This window comes from Eurytemora carolleeae, unplaced genomic scaffold (assembly GCF_000591075.1).
Source record: "Eurytemora carolleeae unplaced genomic scaffold, Eaff_2.0 scaffold250, whole genome shotgun sequence".
Lineage (NCBI taxonomy): Eukaryota > Metazoa > Arthropoda > Copepoda > Calanoida > Temoridae > Eurytemora > Eurytemora carolleeae.
Window position 1 is genome coordinate 128,413 of NW_019396156.1, and position 8,760 is coordinate 137,172.

The window sequence follows — 8,760 nt, forward strand, 5'->3', positions numbered from 1 at the left end:
TACATTCTGCAAGTTCTTTGTCTTATGGGATTTGTAACAGTTTGAATAGGAAAGAAAAATGAATTACAAAAAATCAGTTCATTCTCGCATTTTTTTAATTGTCTAAATATATTAAAAAAAAAACTTTAGGTTTTCTATACAAATATACACAAAAATGTAGTTTTTAATATTTTCTCACAATTCTGACTCGTTGGAACTTTGATCATATATTTCGTAAAAATAACTTTATACCAAAACTTTTGTTTTGAGTAAAAAGACATTTTGAAAAGTGTAAAAATATGTTTAAAGGATTGTTGTAGATAATTGATAATTAATCAAAGTATTTCTGAGCTAGATAATGTTTCCTATCTCAGATTTCATTGCATTCCAACCTCCGGACACATTTCAAAACTATATTTATGCAAGCTTTTACTGATAGGATGGCGTGGACGTTATTTCGAAGACCTTCTTCTTAAATTCTTAAATTTTGGATAATGGCACATACATATTTTCTGACGAAATATCAAGGGAATTGTATTTTTATACTAGCTGAAGAACCCAGCTTTGCCTGGAAGATAAAATTTCTGCATAAAAGTTAACCCACTGACTTTAAAGCTTTAAAACCAAGATAGACAGTCCGTGGTTCTACCGAGTTTCACAATCAAAATTTGCAAGTTTAAAAGTTATGATCGGACATACAGACAAAAAAACGAGACAGACAAAAAGAGATTTCTACTTTCTATACATAGATATATTTACAAATATGTATAAATATAAACTTTAAAAATGCCTTTCGCTAAAATTTTATTCTGCTTTCTTTAGTTAATATTGCTCATGAAAAAAATGTTAAATATTTTTCTTTTATTCATTTATTTATTTGGGACATAGTTACAATCTTTAAATGCAGATTCCTCGTTTATAAATCAATGGAGGAGAGATCTGCCTTTGGCATTTAAAACGTCTACATAGTGTCTCTCTATCATCCGCGGTTAATATTTCATTCCTAATCCAGACATCGTGTCACAGACGGACTTAGAAAATATTAATAATAGTTCAATATTTTAATCTTTTGACGGGAGGGAGGGAGGGAAGGNGTAAATACTCCTTAAAACATGTTTAATTTGACAATGTAAATTAGTAAATTTAAGGAAGGAAGGAAGGAAGGAAGGAAGGATATGATAATGATATGTAAAAGAGAAAACATAAATCTCTGTATCAATATCTATTAAAGAACAAGTTTCTTCCCTTCCAAGTAAATCTTGTGGAAAATTGGTATTATGAAGAAGAATCCTATCGATCCTAACTCAACCAGTGGAGGAGCTAATACCATTCATCAACTCTGTTTATAATATATATATTTAGTGGTTTATATTATTTATAGATTTACGTGGTTGAGTGCGCAACCAGCGAGCAATGAGGTTTTCATTTTAATGGTTAATAAACTTACCCCGGATACCGGACCAAAGGGAGCATTGGTCTCTCTTCTAACTCCAAGGGTAGCTCCAGTTTTTCTAATCTTACTCCGGGTACCAGGTAAAGGGGAGCTGCCCAAGATACTTAAATATTACCCCAGAACCAAGAAAAGCTCGGGTCTCTTTAAACTTTCTCTATGTTCAAAGGGTAGCTTTAAGTTCTTTTTTCTTTCTCAATTTAACATGGAGAGCTGATGTCTCTCTAATCTTACTCCTGGAAACCAAGGAGAGATCAGGTCTCTCTAATCTTACTCCTGGAAAACAAGGAGAGCTCAGGTTCCTCTAATCTTACTCCTGGAAACCAAGGAGAGCTCAGGTCCCTCTAATCTTACTCCTGGAAACCAAGAGGAGCTCAGGTTCCTCTAATCTTACTCCAGGAAACCAAGGAGAGCTCAGGTCTCTCTAATCTTACTCCTGGAAACCAAGAAGAGCTCAGGTCTCTCTAACCTTACTCATGGAAATCAAGGGAGTTCTTGTCTCTCTAGTCTTACTCCTGGAAACCAAGGAGAGATCAGGTCTCTCTAATCTTACTCCTGGAAGCCAAGAGGAGCTCAAGTCAGGTCATTGGTATTTTACTCCAGAAAACCAAGGAGAGCTCAGGTCCCTCTAATCTTACTCCTGGAAACCAAGGAGAGCTCAGGTTCCTCTAATCTTACTTCTGGAAACCAAGGAGAGCTCAGGTCCCTCTATTCTTACTCCTGGAAACCAAGAGGAGCTCAGGTTCCTCTAATCTTACTCCAGGAAACCAAGGGAGTTCTGGTCTCTCTAGTCTTACTCCTGGAAACCAAGGAGAGATCAGGTCTCTCTAATCTTACTCCTGGAAACCAAAGGGACCTCAGGTCTCTCTAGTCTTACTCTTGGAAACCAAGGAGAGCTCAGGCCTTTCTAATTTTACTCCTGAAAGCCAAGAGGAGCTCAAGTCAGGTCATTGGTATTTTACTCCAGGAAACCAAGGAGAGCTCAGGTCCCACTAGTCTTACTTCTAGAAACCAAGGAGAGCTCAGGTCCCTCTAGTCTTACTCCTAGAAACCAAGGAGAGCTCAGGTCCCTCTAATCTTACTCCTGGAAACCAAGAGGAGCTCATGTTCCTCTAATCTTACTCCAGGAAACCAAGGAGAGCTCAGGTCTCTCTAATCTTACTCCTGGAAAACAAGGAGAGCTCAGGTCTCTCTAACCTTACTCATGGAAATCAAGGGAGCTCTGGTCTCTCTAGTCTTTTTCCTGGAAACCAAGTAGAGATCAGGTCTCTCTAACCTTACTCCTAGAAACCAAAGTGACCTCAGGTCTCTCTAGTCTTACTCCTGGAAACCAAGAGGAGCTCAAGTCAGGTCATTCGTATTTTACTCCAGGAAACCAAGGAGAGCTCAGGTCCCTCTAATCTAACTTCTAGAAACCAAGGAGAGCTCAGGTCCCTCTAGTCTAACTTTTAGAAACCAAGGAGAGCTCAGGTCCCTCTAGTCTTACTCCTAGAAACCAAGGAGAGCTCAGGTCCCTCTAATCTTACTCCTGGAAACCAAGGAGAGCTCAGGTCTCTCTAGCCTTACTCATGGAAACCAAGAGGAGCTTAAGTCAGGTCTCAATAATTTTACTCCTGGAAACCAATGAGAGTTCAGGTCCCCCTAATCTTACTCCGGGAGACCAAGGTGAGCTCAGCTCCCTCTAACTTACTCCTGGAAACCAAGGAGAGCTCAGGTCCCTCAAATCTTACTTCTGGAAGCCAAGGAGAGCTCAGGTCCCTCAAATAATACTCCAGGAAACCAAGGGGAGCTAAGGTATCTCTAATCTTATTCCTGGAAACCAAGGAGAGCTCAGGTCCCTCAAATCTTACTTCTGGAAACCAAGGAGAGCTCAGGTCCCTCTAATCTTACTCTAGGAAACCAAGGAGACCTATGGTCCCTCTAATCTTACTCCGGGAACCCAAGGAGACCTAAGGTCTCTCTAATCTTACTCCGGGAAACCAAGGAGAGTTCAGGTCCCCTAGTCTTACTCCTAGAAACCAGGGAGAGCTTAGGTCCCTCAAATAATACTCCAAGGGGAGCAAAGGTATCTCTAATCTTACTCCTGGAAACCAAGGAGAGCTCAGATCTCTCTAATCTTACTCCTGGAAATCAAGGAGAGCTCAGGTCTCTCTAACCTTACTCCTGAGAACCAAAGAGAGCTCAGGTCTTTCTAATCTTACTCCGGGAAACCAAGAGAGGATCAGGTTTTCTAATTTTATTCCTGGAAACCAAGGAGAGCTCAGGTCCCTCAAACCTTACTCTGGGAAACCAAGAGGAGCTCAGGTCTCCCTAATCTTGCTCCAGGGAAACCAAAGTGAGCTCAAGTCTCTCTAATCTTACTCATGGAAACCTAGGAGTTTTTAAATTTACTTTAGGTACCAAAGGGAGCTTTGAAAATTCACTTCGAGTAAAAATAGGTCTCTAAATTGATATACTGAGGGTCTCCTGTGTTCCCTGGTTTAATATCAGAGAAGAGGAAAGGTATTTAGAGGGGTATGTTGGAAATGGGAAGGAGTATGGGAAAGGGGGTTATAAAAAAGTTGGAAATAAAGAAAGGATAAAGAAGAAGGAATATGGAACTAACAAAGACAGTGGTTGGTTTACAGAAAAAATATAGAAAGTGGGAGGGAAGGAATCAAAGTTAATATCAATAAACCCATTAACCTGATTTATTGTAACAATTATATTAATCTATCGATATAATTATTACTTACAAAACATTATTTTATGAATAGATGAATAGGAAATATATTAATGTAATATATTAAAGAAACCATCGTAAAAAAGACAAGATTTATTTAAAATAGGATGATTAGGTTAAAAATAGAGACCCGTCTCTTTTAACAATTTTTTGTTTAATTTTTATCCTTCAGTTGCGCACTGCGTGCAGTGTTATTTTATCATCAGATTTATAATTAATTACATCCTCGTTAATGCGCAATAAAACGGTAGGCTGCAATAAAATTATCTACATTTAATTAATTAAATCATTAAAGATTGCCCCGGGCTCAGGCTTAAGTATGTTAGAAACAAATATCAGTTAATATCTGTACTTGTAACTGTTATAAGTAGGTTTAGCGGAGATAAAATAAATTTTTTAACAAAGAAAAGACCAAAAAGGCAAAATAAGGGAATTTATTAGTAGATAGATTACTTCAAATAGATTGACAACCTATTCGGGGTTCTTATTGAGTTTAAAATTAGATAAAAAATGAATTTTTCACCTAGGAACTTCAAATGCATGGTTTGGACATTTTGGAATGATTTTCCATGTTCTTTTGACGCCAAATATTTAAATTTCTCCGGGTCTAATTTTCTGCAAGCTGGGTTTCTCCACTAATAAAGAAATGAAAAACACTGATCAGGGAAGGGATTGAGGGAAGAGGAAAAGGGTGGAGCCAGGGATTTGATATTTATACTCTCAAATATTCTAATAGAGCACGGTAGACTTGATTATCCGTCCTAACCTACCATTATCCATAATTAACTCATTCTAAACTCTACAGGGTGTATCAGTGTATAAGTTAGTAATTTTAGTAGATTTTACAAATGATTAAATCTGAAAAAGAATTCATAATTAGATGTCCTTCTGCCATAAATCTTTTTTTTACAATCGCGAGAATTTCGGGACAGCCTGAACTGACCTCTTCAAAATCTTTGGGACACCCTGTATGGGTCTTTACCGAAGGTATAATAATCTTAAAACTATACTGAAAGCGTGCACGCTTTAAATGTATTCGCATATGTTTGAATACAATACATGGCTTGTCATACATGGTACTACATTGTACTTGTAATGTACATGCATAGCTATTGCTATTATAATGTACAAACATATATTGTATAAACTATAGATAAATATTGTACTATAAAGAAATATAAAAATATATTGTATAAACTATAGATAAAGATTGTACTATGAAGAAATATAAAAATATATTGTATAAACTATTGATAAAGATTGTATTATGAAGAAATATAAAAAAACACCAACGTTTTGATAAAAACAATGGATTAAAGTCACTGTAAATATTTTTTTCTTAGCATAACAAAAGACAACTTTCAAAAACTTTAATTTTGAAGTATATTCAAAAACCTCTCAAAGGAACTTAAACTCAGATAGTTAACCCGATGAAGTAAACCTTTTTTCATTTGAAAGTTTGACAATTTGATCATAGTTTGAAATATCTAAGGTATACTATAAATAGGTTGCAAAGATATAAGAATTTGAAAAATAGATTTTGAGGCTAAAGTTTCTTTGTGTGGAGCCTTTTGAAGGTCAAAACATCTTTAAACTATTTGAAAACTATATGCATATTATATTGAAATGTACGCTTTATTTTGAAGTTTACATAGTCCTTAATGTTTATATTTACTTTGTATATACAAAGTATAGTATATATGTAAAATTAAAAAAATCATGTATTTGGCAGCAAAAGTTTAACATCTTCCACATAAGCGACTAAAATTGCTTTTATTTAACATAAAATCGTTTATTTGGCAGGGAGCAATTTTTTTCTTTCGAAATTTAGAGTGTATGAAGAGCATCTCTATAATATGCATTTAAATCGAACGTAAATTGCTCATATCAACAAAATGAACCAATGCTCTCCTCTTTTATGAATAATTCTGTAACATACTTTAAAATAAAACTTTCATTAATTAGTTAATTAGTTAATCAGTTAATTGTGCATGCATGCATTAGCCAGATAACAGGGACTGGGCAAAGCGTTAATTAAAGCATATTTATGACTTAATAGATTTAAACTCCAGGCAAACAGCAAATTCAAGGTAGATGGAGAGGGAGGCAGATAAAAAAAGAAAAAGGATTATATATATAAGAAATAAAAAACATAAATTATTTTTTTTGATTATTCGATTCACTCGTATTTTTGTCTAACTATCTACTATCTTCATGTCTCAAATTCTTTAATATAATTTTTTCCATATCTTACAATTTTCCATCCTTGAATCCTTTGATTCCTCGAACCTTGGTAGAATTAGATTGATTGGAAAAATATAAAGAATTTTTGAAAATATTTAATATCTGACCTCCGGGGCGCTCGCCTTACAAGGGTTTGTCACGCATTCAAATGATCCTACTCAGGTCTCCTGATTGAACTGTGGATTGATAAATGAACCTAGATATATCAACTCTAAACCTTAAACCTCCCATATCCCCCTAATCCCTTATCTATCCATCCCTTCACCCTTTAACCCCTAATATATCCCTCCTTTCTACCTACACCCTATCCCTCCCCCACCCCTCCCTTATCCATACCTTATCCCCCAAACCTCTCCCTTATCTACATAATTTCCCCGTAGCCCTAAACTTCATTATTTCCTTTAAAATTAGTTTCCCTATTTTCTATCTTATTTCCCCAGCATTTAAATCTTTTTTTGCAGGTGACACAGCATGCAAAAGTGATAATATAAATTCTATTAATGGAATTGAGTCTTTGTCACAAAATCAAATTTACTTATCCCTATATATTTGCGACCTGGTGATGTACATTATTTGATCTAACAGAATTCATAGGCCTCAGATACTGGAGTGCAAAGACTAGATGTTTAGAATTGTTAGTCCATTACATTTCAGAAATGCTGTTGTCAATTTTTATTCACTCATTCATACTTTTTAAAGATTTTTAAGATTTCTAAAGATTTAAACAGAGTTTGAAGAAAAATTATTCTATTGTGCCACATTCAGAGTTAAATTGTGATTTAATGTGAATAAAATGAAACCGGAAGTCAGTCAGTCAAATTTTTTTGCTTAAATTTTAAAGTGTCCACATTGAATATCGAAATCAAGCGTTCAGGATTAATAATATTCACAGAAAGTTCTGATCTCTGGTTTATTTTCCATATATGCCTGGTTTCAAATTTTCATGCAATACCTATACCTGGTAAGTTTGAGGCTCATGTAGCTCATGTTCCTGAGTGGAATTGGGCGTAGAGTACTTCACCACAGGGATGCAGTCAAATAAATAAATAATAATCTCCCTACTTTTATAAATTCATGAACTTAGGGGTGCTAAGAGTAGAAAAACAACGAAACTGTGAGATATAAGTAAAGTATGGTTCACTTTGAAAGAAATGATAAAGGAATTGAGTTTTTGCCACAAACCTAAATTTTCTTATTCCTAAATCTTTGCATCCCAATGTTTAAACTCTTGTTACTTTAACAGAATATATAGTTTGAAATATCAAAGGTCTACGACATCGCGTTGCAGAGATATAGGCATTAGAAAATTCGAGTTTGTGGCAAAAACTAAATTCCTTTAAGACGCTTTTCAATCATTTATTTAGCAAAAGTCCAATTTTATCTTTCTGTATTTTAATGTACAGTGTACAGTGTACATTGTACATTGTACACTGTACATTGAAGGCTATTTCGGAATATGCACGATAACTCCGTTATTCTTGTGCATATTCTGAAAATGTAAAAATCCCCGAATTTCTGAAATCTTGACTGATTCATTCTAATCTGGCAAATGCATAGATGTGTTTGCGTATTTACATTCTACGAATCCAGGAACCTCTTTCTGTCTATTTATCTTGGTGACGTCAGATGGGACGGACTACAAGGATGGGTTCATTGATAAAACAGCTGGATCATAGGATAGATAGTTAGTTAGATAGTTTGATTAATAGATTAAGGTAGTTAGAAGGCTAATTAGGATTATTGGATAACTAGATAGTTAGATAGTTAAATAGCTATGGTAGTTGTGCAGTTATATACAAGAAATCTGTAAGTTACTTAGAAAGACATTTATGAAGTTAGTTAGTAAGATAGTTAATCATTTAAGGAGACCATTTTACAATTTGCTATTCAGATAATTAATTATTTTGAAGGACTGTTTAATAGATAGTTTAGATTTAGATTTAGTAAATTAATAAAAGATACAGTTATATAGAAAGTTATTCAGATAGTTAATTATTTAGAGAGACAGTTATATAGAAAGTTATTCAGATAGTTAATTATTTAGAGAGACAGTTATATAGAAAGTTATTCAGATAGTTAGTTATTTAGAGAGACAGTTATATATTAGTTAGTCAGATAGATAATTATTTAGAGAGAGAGTTATATGGTTAGTTAGTCAGATAGTTAATTATTTAGGGAGACAGTTATATAGTTAGTTAGTCAGATAGTTAATTATTTAGAGAGACAGTTATATAGTTAGTTAGTCAGATAGGTAATTATCTAGAAAAACAGTTATATAGTTGGTTAGTTAATTATTTAGAGAGACAGTTATATATTAGTTAGTCAGATAGATAATTATTTAGAGAGAGAGTTATATGGTTAGTTA